Below are 13,567 nucleotides of genomic sequence, written 5' to 3' on the forward strand. Positions count from 1 at the left end.
GATTGGGAAGTATAGCTGTTTCCAGACAGGTTTGCCTCTCCTATACAGGGAAAAGTGCAAATTCAATTACTTATTTGTGCATGTATCAAGCCTGCAGGCCAGGCTTCACAATCTAAATGGTAATCGCGAGCCTATTTATTTTTGCTGTGGTTTCAAACAGTAGTGTTATATTTGTACCTTCTGAGGACGCTCCTCACCAGCATATCTTCATTACCTCATGGGACGCTTGGCGTAATGATCATGTTTAATCCCTTGTAAAGCAGCTAACAATTTGTATTTGGCATAAATAGTTATTTGGAGATGGATGGAGTCATAGCAACTGATGTTTATGCTCCTGTTCTAATTCTTAATTTATTTCAAATTGACGTATAACAGGAGTTATCTTTCAGTTAACTTGTGCCATAGAACATTAACCAATTCGTTCACGTTTTGTGACTCATTTTAGCATTTGTCCTCACCAACTGGTTTGACTCAATAGCAGCATTCATGGGTGACTTTAAGATGGACAAGCGGTTGGAGTGTTTGTTTGCCCCCAGCTTCACCCTGCCAGGCTGAATACGCTGAGACATTGTTTTGATTTGAGTCTGAGCTCCACCACTGCCTGTATCAGATTGTCTATGAAGGGGGAAGAAAACTACTATACCCTGCCCTGCAATCTTCACTTGGCTGAAGTAAATTGCTTTCATTTTGGCTAGGCTACCCTTTGTTATAATGTGACAAGGCTACTGATTAGACGAGAGGGAGATCAATAAACTGTCAAGCTTGTGGCTCAAAAGCAGTACAGGGAAATCAAGAGGGAGACTTTCTCCACCCTGTCACTGGCTGGAGTTCACATTGAGCTTCCAGTCTGGAGAGTTAACACCCACATCTGAATTGACACTTGTGAGTTTGACTAACCGTGGTTAGCTGAGGATAACGATGTGGCTGCAAGTTACTACTAGCTTAAACATGGTGTTCCATCATCATCCTCTTCATGACCTCATCAAAACATAATGCTTGTGGTGCAGACTTATTTTTTTTCCAGGGCTATGTACTATTCAGTTATCATCATACACAAGAACAATTAATCAAAACATATCAACTATAATGATCAGAGATTTCTTCTACAGGATGTAGAAGCAAATAGTCCTACGCTGACGTTTTTTTTCAAGAGAAATAACAAATATTAAGGTCCAGAAATCAATTCTGCAGTTGCAAGGGGGGTTAATGCTATATATATATATATATATATATATATATATATATATATATATATATATACATACATACATAATTGTGTGTATATATATATATTGGATGGAGTTCAGATTTTGCCAGTCTTGTGTACTTGCACCGTTTTTTTATGCAAATTGGCTGAACTGGCATTTGTCAAATTAAAAAGTAGCCTACATCAGCAACCTGCACCGACAGCATCACAGTGCTATATCCAGCGTGTATTGCATTAGTAATAAGCAATATGACAACATGATAAACATAATATTATGTTGGTTTAAAAACAGACTAACAGTGTCTTGACAATGTATTACTCAGCCAGGCTGGCAACATGGAGGAGATAAAATTTCAGTAGAGGTGGGTGGGGGGAAATTGGGCGCGATATGTTTGTTTATTACAAAGTTTCAGAGTTTGAGGGTGACATGACAAGACAGGTCCACCAGCCAGTGAATTGCAAGCCCAGCAGCCTGAAACGTTAGCGAGTATGGGTCAAGTAAGGGGGCGAGAAGGAGTGAGTGAGTGAGCGAGCAAGCCTGATGTGAGCAGGAAGTTAGCAGCAACGTTCTAGCAGAACGTAGCACTGCAGTGTGTGTACAGTTTAGGGTGTTTGTCAGTCAATAAGAGATACAACTCCATAAGACCCAAGCCAAGTTCCCGTGTCTTGCATGCAACCTCCTGATTAATGAGAAGGGGGTTAGCGGGTTAGCCCCACAGTTAGCGACGACTGGGCTAGTTGGGATAACCTTAATGACCAGCTATTCTTATTTTAGTGACAGCCGTCCCTCCGAGTTTCGAAAGCGCTGCTAAGTTGAGAGAGCAAAGGCCAACTTTCCCTCCGATGCAGACAGAAACAGAATCTGCTCTAATGAATGTCAGTGTGAGTTGATTTCGTTAGAAGCTGTCGCCAACAACAACCAAGAGAGAGCAGCCCTTGTGTGCGTTATGTGAACGTTTTCCTCAACACTCGGACAAAAGTGTGCTGGAGACCGTCTTCAGGATCCTGAAGATAAACTGGAAAAGACAACCAAGACCAGCAGGGTGATTGTGAGTTGATTTTTGTCATTGGATTGTTCTAATTTAATGGTCTGTGTCCGAAGAAGGAGTAAGCTGCAGCAGCGCGGCAGTAGCCCACAGTCAAGGCGTATTATTACATCTTGCTCTATGCTGATTGGTGGAACAGTGGAAAAACTTTTTTTCTGTCCAGTTTTAATGAAGTGTGTTATACGATGAGTTAACAAGGCAGTTAAAGCATGTCTTACTTCGTTCTAAAAAATATTTTCAGAAATGGGATGGTTATATTTTTCGGTTTAGGTGTAAGAATATTGTCTTTGTTAGTTTATTTATCGTACAAATAGGACTCGTGTAATGTAACAAACGTGCGTGTAATTCATCTTGGTACATGTAGGCACAACCAGCATGGCTCCGCAGCGGGAGAGATCAGCTTTTTCAGTTAATTCAGCACACACTGGGGAATTTATTTCTTCATTCGACTGCATTTACCATCAGCACTGATTGGATATCTACGTAAAAGGTTGTCAAGCTTCCCTTTTATCTCAAATCAGCTTGACAAGATTTAGATTTTTTACACCGGCCCAACCCCACCACTACGATATAATCAACAGTGTAATAGTGTAAGAAACATCCAGTGTTAAATCCAGAGTTTAACATGTGGTGTCTGAGTGGTGGTTTTACGGGGGATTACGTTTTGGGCTTTTTCTTGGCTGGGAGCCGTAACTCGTCAATAAAGTCTCTACTGGTTGCCTGGCAACCTCTCAGTTATCAGACTTCAAGAAGTCCGTGCCTCTGGCCAAGAAATAGTCCGGCACATAACAATCTGTAAAAACCACAATCTGACTTTTTTTTACATTTCTTTTTCTAACGAATGAAACAAAAATAAATACGACATGTTAATTAGCTGTAAGGTTGCTGGTAGGTTGATTTAGTTGCTTTTGGACGGAGCCAGGCTTTCTAGTTTTCCACTGGTTCCAATCTTTATACTTTGCCAAGCTAACCGGCTGCTGGCTCCAGCTGCATATTCACCACACAGAGCGACAGTGTGATATCAATAATCTCATCAACTCTTGGCAAGAAAACAAGTAAGCGTATTTTTTTTAAATACTGAACTATTGCTTTTACTGGGAAAAACACCACAATGGAGTTTCATATTCTTCTTAGTGTCACTCACTCACTCACTCACTCTCACACACACACACACACACACACACACACACACACACACACACAAATACTCACTCACACATACAAATACTCACTCAAGCAATAACTTATCATTCCTTAAAACACACTTGTTTTCCTGCTATCAAGATTAGCACTAACGTCTTTAATACAATGTGGAGAACAAGTTTGAAGCTGCTATTCATCTTTTCCTGCAAGTGCATTGGCGTAACTGAAGTCAGTCCACACAGAAACAAGTTGGCCTCCAGTCGTGAGCCACCTCAAGCCAACTGTGATGCAATGAAATATTTTATTCCATTTTTTTTTTGGCTGTAGGGACCGCTGCTCATTGACGGTGATGCTGATAGGATGGGGCAGGTGTCCTTTTGATGTCCTCAGCACAGTTATTAACAAGTCATATTGTATGTGAAAACCAATCATAAAGGATAACAGGCAGTAATAGCTGTTGTCTCAGCATAATTGTTTGGAACTCAGGATGCACAGGATGGTGAATGACACGCACAGCAGAGACATATTCATGCCTTTGAAGATTGTCCTTTTCCATGAAGGGAAATGGAGCAGCAGGTAGCTATTTGTCATCCAATTTGGATTATTCGTAGAGTTTAATAAGAACACACCTGAAAACTGTGTTTTCATAAATTTCCAATACCCTTCTTTAATGATAAAGATAGTGGGATGCTAATGAATGTCATAGACTCAGACATATCCCTCCAGCAAGCAGCAGCCAATCAGGATTCAAATCTGTTTTATCTATTAATGAGTAGATAAGAGTCTCAGCAATGCCTGCAGTGTCAGCTGTGAGTTTGCCATGAAGTTCTCACTATGTTTAGTTCATTAAACCTAAAGCGCGGTGAAGCCCTTTCACACAACTGACACCAATCCGACACAGTGCTGTAGGATGTGAGACAGCTGTGGGTCTGATACAAGGGCAGGTTACTCTTACCGTTGTTAATGCACAACATGAGTAGATGTCTGTTAAGCATAATGCGGGGAATCAAGTTTTATATTCCGATACTGTGTCATGCTTCCCTGTAGTGTGGAGTTTATATTGAAAAAAATGACACAACTTGCAAGTAAACATGCCTGTTGAAATATTTATAGGTTACAGTGGCGCGCTGTTGTTGCAACATGCAACAACAGCGCGCGTTTGTTATGTGGATCTTTTAATTATGAGAGTCATGTGTGGCTTTTTCAAAAGCTTTCACATAAAATTACGCCACAAGAGTGAAATGGCTTTGCGTTCATAATACCTACATTTCAGATTATCCCCTTTAGACTAAAAGAGTTGTTGATGGAAAAGCCCCGGGGGGGGCAGAAGGCACATCCACTTCACTTTGATCCTGACAGAAAGATGGCCGCCTCCCAAAAATATCGTCTCTTCTCAGCTTGACCCACTTGTTTGCTCCTATCTTCCACATGTTGAGGGGGAGTGAAATGATATGCTTTTGCTGGTGGAAATTGATTCTGAACCTTTTTCTCTATGTGACAGTGTATTTAGTAGATTCTAAGTGAAACATGATGTCTTCCATTTTGTGGAGGCTTTTATCCAAAGTGACTTATAGTACCGCTGCTACCGCAAGTGCATGCAGTATTAGCATGAGTGGACCCAGAGAATGTATGAGCTATAATATACTCAATGAGCTATAGAGGGTTTTGTCCGACAAAGTCATTCATATATAGGGCAGGTGGCAGATAAGAGCCTCCCTGTTTAAACTACCTTTGTCTGCAAGAGAGCTGCAGGATGTACAGTATATGACTGCAGGTCCTTGCTATGGGGGCAACGATTGATCTGGATCCATCTATTAAATTAATACAATGATCAACGATCCAATATCATTGATGCAAAGCAAAAACATTGATATTACAATTTAATTTATAAATGTTTTTAAAGGAGATATTTTCACAGTGATATGAAATAGTTAGAGGGAGTTACTAAATGTTTAAATTAATAACACTATCTATGCAGTTTCTAAAATATAATTATCTACTAATGCCAAGATTTGAATGAAAATACCATCCTAATGAGTTGAATCATGTGTTTTATGCAAATAACCACGATAGATGGCAATAACGATGTAAAAAGATAACATTTGGAATTTCTTTCTTCAGGGCGGTTAGTCTGGAGCCTTACTGTTAGTTGTAGTTCTTCAATTGAAAATGTGCAAAAAATCAGAATCAGCAGGTCAGTCTTCGTAATTGGCTTAAAAAATTGCAATCGGTGCATCTCCAATACATGTCATCTTTAATATACACTTTTATTCTGAAATTCCCATGGCCTGTCTGTGGCACCTCCTTCCTACAGAACCCGGTAATACAATTGCCAAATTATATTCAAGATGCTTTTTGCGAATTGATTTAAATGTATCTGGTTGTGTCCAATGGGCATATGATATTGTCTGGTATCGATTACAGGCCCCTGAATCTAATCTAAATCATATCGAGGCAGAGTTAATGGTATCAAATGTTGTGTCGTTGTCAAAAGAATTTAAATAATGTCATATTGTGATGAAACATGTGATTTACACCCTTGGTCCTTGCAGTGTCACACAAGTGCAGCTAGATCCCGGAACAATTCAGGTCTCCACTATGTCTGCATGGATCGTGTATCACCCCCCCATTAAATCCCATGTGTGAGACAAAGCACTCAGATCAGATGGTAGAAAGAAACCCTTACTTATGTTTACAACTACCAACTTCGTCATTGTCACCATCCCAGCTGTGCTGTTTCTCACAAGTGGACCCTGGTGGGCTTAATGACCCTCAACACCAGCCTGTAAAATCTAAAAGGACTCCATTATTAGTCTCCCTTAATAAAGCCAGATTGTTTTGTCAGAATGTGTTTCTAAAAATGGGGTCTATTCTGCTATTTATCAGCCTGATGCGGATGCTCTTATCATCAGCAGCAGAAACAGTTGGTTATGATCTCAGATAATTGATTTTGCAACGAGTGTACGCCTTCAATAGATGCGTGGTGAAAAACACTGAGAGACGTCATTAAAAAAAAATGTTGAAAATGTAAACGAGGAAATCTTTTCCACCATTTTGGTAATCATCATTGTCAGAGTATTCTCTTTTTCAGTATTAACTGGATTGCCGGGATTGTCTGGATTCTTACAATGAGAAATTGTTGTATTAATTAAAAAAAGAAAAAATGTGTTTTGTTTTGTTTGGGTTTTTTTTTCACGTACAGCAAGGAAGGAATCTGAGTGAACAAGGGCTGTGCCTGTGAGATAAGGTGTAGAGTCTCTTTTGCCGTCTTATCAGTATCCTCTGCAGTCTTAGTACTGCCACAGCTCCAGTGGAAATTGACAATAACAACCAGGATTTTTTATTTTTTTTTTACTCTTGCTTTTTCTGCAGATGGATTTGTGGGATCTTAAAGTGTGAAAGCTGTTGCCAAGTCCCAGTATTAAACGCTATCTTCCCTCATTTAGTCAGAGAGAACTCCAGGAAACTCAAATACATTTACTCAACTTTACAGGTGTTGTTGACATGGACACGCTAGAAGGGCATTCCATATTTCCATTTGTCTCCCACTGGCTTTCGTACGATCCTGCAACAATTCAAATGTTCGCAAAGGTAGGAGCTGAGATTAAATACTTCTGTCACAGTTGAGTATGGTGAAGTTATTTCGCCAGGAGTGGAGAACACTGATGAATATCTGTAGGCGTTTGACTGCGTTTGACTTAACAAAGAGACTGTGGTTCTGAAATATGCATTCAGACAATAGTGTTCAGTGTTTGCCCACAGGATTTTTTGAGAGGGTGTGGTGGCATGTTCCCCCAGGAGAGAATTTTGTGAGTGCAAAATGAAGAGGCCGGATGTATGAAGAACTTTGTGCTCTTGTTCTAGCAATGGTGGGAAGTAACTAAGTACGTTTAGGATACTCGAGTACTGTTCATAAGTACAGTTTTGAGGTACTTGTACTTTACTTGAGTATTTCCATTTCATGCAACTTGATACTTCTATTCCATTACATCTCAGATGGAAATATTATACGTTTAACTTCACTGCATTTATCTATTTTAATAGTTACTAGTTAGGCAACTATTCAGATTCCTAATACAAAAGACAAATCAACTATTGAAGCGCGTCGACTCTCTGCATGGTTCCCCCAAAGGAAACACTATTAGCTCTGTCGTCACGTTTGCATGTAGTTTGTGTTGTTAGCGCTGTTAGCTAGCCACCAGCTCAGGCGTTGAGAGTACACTGTGGAGAATCTACCCCGCTGTCACAGTCCCACCAGAAACAGGGTGTTGACATGTCAGTGCAGTGCTGATCCAGTAGGGGATTGTAGTTTATGTGAGCAGGGAACATTATCTCTTTCCCTTCACTCCTTCACTAATATGCAAATTTCATATACAGGCTGCTATAAAGAATATGACAACACAACGTCTTTGAAAACACTGACTAAATAAAACAAGGATACAATGCAACTATTCAGAACTGCTCGATGACAAGTAAAAAAATCCAAATCATGCTGAAGTAAAAGTACAGTATTGTCAGCAAAATTATATATTTTTTAAATCAATGGACTGATGATGCGGCAGAATGGCCCTTCTGAGTGTTATATTATTAAATAGTAGATTATTTGAGTTCCAGAGTTCATCCTTGACCTTGAAAACAGTATGACAGAACAATTCCTCCCCAAGGACCAATTCAGTGGCGGTTAGAGCTTTCGATCATGTCACATGATGCTTCTCAGCAGATTGAGTTTGCCACTTGGCATGAAATGATAGATGTTTAATCCCCAGCTTTTTAAAGGATTTTTCTTTTTAACATTCAACAGTGAAGTATTTGACTAAAGTAGAAATATCTCAAAAGTGTACTCAAGAACAGCACTTGATGAAATTGACTTAGTTGAAGTTCACCACTGCCCGTCTTAAACCATGTGTGTAATACTGCTGGAAAATTAGCTTTAATATCGTAACAATACGATTGTAATAATAAGTTAGTAGTTCGAGAAGTGAACGGTTCACTTCTCATTCTCATTCCAGACAACATTTAAAAAATCCAGTTTGTTTATGAAACTCTGCTTAATTTTGTTTACACTGGGCTGTAAAGAAATGCCATACATTTAACAAGACTTTCTCACACACACCCTAAAACCTTAACAAGCGCCAGAGACATTAGATGATTCATTTCTGTTGGGAGAGATAATATGGTGGCTCAGGCTTCCCCTCGCTCTGCTTGCGTGGCTCCTTTTTTGTCCTTTGTGTGGCATATAGAAAAGGACAGAGGGGCTGCAGGGAGGTGACTAATGTATCCAGGTGGGTCATATCTAGCTGGCTGTATAATAAGCAGAATGGGATCAAATTTTGAGAGTGGAAACGGATCAGGAACAGCATCCCACCCTCTGTGAGAGTAATGTAGTGACCTTGACCAGACTTGGAGCTCAGCTTTGGGTGTTTCGCCAGAGGTTGCCCCAAGGTAATTCACCGTAAGCTTTTCGCTGTCTCTGTCAGTCATTGTGAAGTTGAGTGTTGTGAAAAAATCGAGACACGCGTCAGTCATTTTTACCGAAGTATACGAAGGCAAACTATTGAGACACAGTTGATCAAGCATAAAATTCCCACTGAGCAATGCTTTATCACTTATTGACCTACTGACGGACCAAAGTGCCATTTTCTTGAAGCACAATTGGCTGTGAAAAACAAAAATAACCCAAAAAAGAGGGATTGCGAGATAGTGAAATGAGGCATTCAAATGCCCCTCAGAACACAGCAGTGGATCCAGACTGTCGAGCCACTAAGAATGAAGCGTAGTATCACTGTTCAGATGACATTTTACTAACAGCTGCACAGTGCCATCTAGGGGTGCCTCAGGCAACGGTGGAGAGAATAAAATTGGAGGGAACCTGTACTGAAAGCTGAGTATCGTGCAGGTGTCGCCCACATTTATGCAGGTGTGCATTCTGGGTATCAGATGGTGAGAGGTGATATCTGTCTCCAGCACATGCACATGCTCCGATCCTCTCCAGGTGAAAAGAAGGCAACGTGTCACTGTGTTTGCTGATTCTGTTCTTCCTCACATAACTAATCCTTTACTGATCCTATTTGGAGGGGAAAGAAAATGTGATGCAACCAAAACTGGAGCAAGAATGTCTCTACCAGGGCAGACCCAGCCTGTTAGGAAGCGAAGAGAGCAAAAAGCGAAAGATACAAAGTACCGTGAAATGTGTCGAGGTTGTGGAGCTGTCAAAAACATCATACTTGGAGTGCTTGCTTTTGAGTAGCAATGCTTTGTCCTATTTTTTTTTTTAATCACCAGTGCTCAACTTGCCCCAGTAGCAGTGTGACATCTTTAACACTGCAGGTACACAGCTTCCAGATATATGCTGTCATCAATTTTCCTGCCCACTGAGCACACATTGTTCATGTTCAGTACACCCTTGTCACAAAAGTCAAACCTCGCTGTTCTTATGTTCTCCTGCGGTTTAAAATTTACCGATTCACTTGACCAGATATAAAAAAAAATGCACTGTAGCTGCTCTCAGTGCTGAGGGATGTGAGAAGATACAACAGTTTTAACAGCAAAACATAATTTTCGTCTCGTAAAATGCAAAGAAACAACAGGATGAGAGGTGATAAATGAATAGGTAAAGGCAAAGTAAATGTGATATTTATTTGTAAATATATAGGAGCCTGAAATGCGAAAGGTATGTTCCTGCTTCGATGTTGTATTTTAGAGAGAGAGAGTTGTTTCCTTTGCCATGAAATTAGTTCAGTTGCAGATGGGCAGCACTGGCAAATAAATTCAAGCTAATTATATGAGAAGAGGAAGCTTCCCCTCAGACCTTGGGTGGCTTTACTGAGTTATATTTGCTGAATAAAACCAAGAGTCACCATCAAATGCGTAGCATGGGCTGACAAAAAAAAGACCTGTCCTGAGTCCTACTTGGCAAAATTATGCAAATAACTATAATAACAAAATGGAATTAACATATAATAATAATAATCACAATAACAATTTTGCTTTGTTATACCTTGCACCCAGCAGACGCTTATTCATATGCTGTCCTTGTTGATTCTGAAAATGAAAATGAAAGTTTGTCAATTGTTTGTGAGCACTGTATTTATGAGGAAGCTGAGTCGGTGAGCGAGGTAAGGTGAGGAGCACCATATTGCCGAGGAAAAAATGGGGACAAAAGTGTGGAGTGGGCCCCAGTCTGAATTAATTGCCAACACCTAAAGCAAATGTAACCTCAATTTACCCTCCCGATGATTACAGAGGTCACTGTAGCTCTAGGAGCCCTTGTCCTCATTCTCATTGGAAGAAAATGTGTTTCTTGGGGGCTTATTGTGACTTTTACCAATGTCACAGTTAAAATATTCAAAATGTGGGGTCTTTTTAGGACCTTTACATCTGTTCTGAAATAATTATGTATTCATATGTTTTGGGGGCTTAGACCTATTTCTGTTAAATTCCTTCCTTATTTGTGAAATATCACTACAATTATTTGCTGAACTATATCCAGTGGCCATTGGGTCCAGCTGGTAACATCAAAATAATAAACAAGGGTTTAGCAAAAAAAAAAAAAAAAATGCATTTACTAGTCAGAGTTTCCCCTAGTATTTTTTCCAGCAGTCTACTAGTGTGCTAGTTTTATTTTGTGCCACCGTATAAGATATATAGTGCGTCTGCTGACAAGAGATGGGTTCTAGACTCATATTTGTACACAGATGTCGAATTACGTTTAATAAAATGCTCATAGATTTCTTGCCTCTCTGGGTCGTTATTTAGGAGCCACATGGGCCCGGTGTGATTTTTTGATACACCTTCACACGGAGTCTCTTTTTCTTTGATCGCAGGTGCGGCTGTTGCTTTTTTTTGTTTGTTGTATACACGTTCACACATCCTTTCATGCTCACATGACTGATGTTACATTCTTGATGATAATTTTGTAAATACATGCTTACTTATCATTACTATACCTGTGTTTTTTTTTTGTCCCAGTCTAAGAGCCGGGATGTCACTTTCTGGTTTTCAGTAAAAGGTCTCGACAGCTATAAGATGGATTGCTTTGCAAATTTGAAATAATGCACCTTAACTGATAATCCCTTAACTGTTCATCAAGTGCAACCATCTGGTCTAGATTTCAGTACCTCGTTTAATGGCTAAATGCATGTAAAAATTACGACATTCCCATCAACCATCATCATTATCATGTTAGCATGCATGTTAGCTGTTAGCTCCAAGCGTCGTTGTGCTTCAGTACACTCTCACAGAGCCACTGGGATGGCTGTACACTCTTACATTTGTTACAAGATGTTAGGCCTTGTGTGGGGTTTTTTTTTTATATTCCTGTCGTCACAGCAATATTCAGTCAGGAGACAGTCAGTGCAGCATGTGTGCACCAGATACAGCTGGTGAAATTCCCCGGGTCTCATTTGTATGCCATTCGGCAGGAAAGATTATAAATGCCTCAGACTGATTGGAGTAATTATTTGTGAAGTCAAGGTGCACATTTAGTTTTGACTTTAATAGCACTGCTGCTGTTGCATGGTCTATGTCTGTATGTGCTCACGTCATGATCATATTTGATAGTTGATGACACACAGTAAACAGGATATGTTAAGAGAGGACCGGTCATTGTTCTTTTCAGATAACGCAGCATGACGTTGGATAACTTTGTGTTTTATAACTGGCTGGACAGGTGACCTGAATAATGTGTCAAATCATCTTCTATGTGCAACATGACTCAAATATTTCACTTCAAAAGGTATGACAGAGACTGCTTGGTTTTACTTTGTTGTATTTTATTCTCATTCCTGCAAAACCTGGCAAACTTTGAAGATCAGACTGTAATAAACATCTGACACCACGTATACAAGGAGGAATCCATCATAGAAAAGGCTTAGTTACCAATTTCCACCAAGTGGTCGATGTCCTTCTGGGAAATACAGTTTAATTTCACTTTAATTAAATATTCAGTTTAATTCCATTTTCATCCAAAATATAATATTTAGAGTGAAGCATAATGACACAAATTTAAAAACTGACTAGCAGCTGAGAGCAGTGGAATTGTTTTCATTTGCTACACACTGCTTTAGGCACATAATTAACCTTTAGACCCCCCATTTTCTGAAGAGGGCAAACTTTTAGGAAATAGGTATGTGACTCGTGTGTGAGTTCGGTGTCACACCCTCTCAGGGACATACTGTGGATGTCCCGCTTCTGCTCTATATGCACCTCAATGCATACAATGTTTTCATTGATATTGTGAGCCAGTTGGTGTTTCATCTGAAACATTATTGAAGTTCATTCGCTGCATGCTCCAGGCAATTCCTTGAGGGAATAGCCTTGTTCTTTGTCTCCCGTGTCACTATCTCAGCCTGCAGGCAGCATATTGATTCATCTTGCAAATCCCTTATGCTAAAACTTCCCCTTAAATAGAGTATAGGCTCACAGATGTTACTGCCTTCATTTTATAGCTATTTTGGTATTTACATTAAAAAAAGGACTTTAATTTGATCATGTTAGAATGAGTTTGATGCACTGTGAGCATCACTTAGAACAATTAAACGTAAATTAAGTGTCAGGTGGGCTATATGTGGTCATCAAATGTCAAGGCATCGGGCTATTGTGTTATTCAATATCTTGTGTGCAAGTAGACATTTTTGGCCGGTAGTGGCACTATAGATGAAAAGCCACAGATTCAACTAAATGAATGGGGATCATCCTCTGGGGATCATGACTACCCATTTGAAAGTCAAGATGGATAGTTGGATGAACAAACACTACCAATCACAGCAAGCACAATGGCATCTTTATGCCTCTGGGCTCGCGGATCAAACATGCATACATTAATGACAAAAACATCTACGTACCCTCTGAAAAAAGTGTTACATTCAAGAATCCCCAGGATAAGGAAGGTGATCACATCATCAGACCTAGGCTATTTGTGTTGCAAGCTGTGGTGCAGAGAGAAGGCACCATGTGGAGTCGTCAACACTGTGTTCAAGGATTTAGTTTTGGATGTGTGGAAAAGTGAGATGGAGAAATCTGTTTCCTTGATATGCCAGATGTTTCCTCAGGAGCTCCTCATATTGCCCCAGGCTAGACAACAAAGAGACACAGAGTTCATTGAATCATAATGTTGTCTCCTCTTCCTCAGTATGCTAAGTTCTAGTTTTGTTGTTGTTTTTCTTGAGCTGAC

This window comes from Pholis gunnellus (assembly GCF_910591455.1).
Source record: "Pholis gunnellus genome assembly, chromosome: 8".
NCBI lineage: Eukaryota > Metazoa > Chordata > Actinopteri > Perciformes > Pholidae > Pholis > Pholis gunnellus.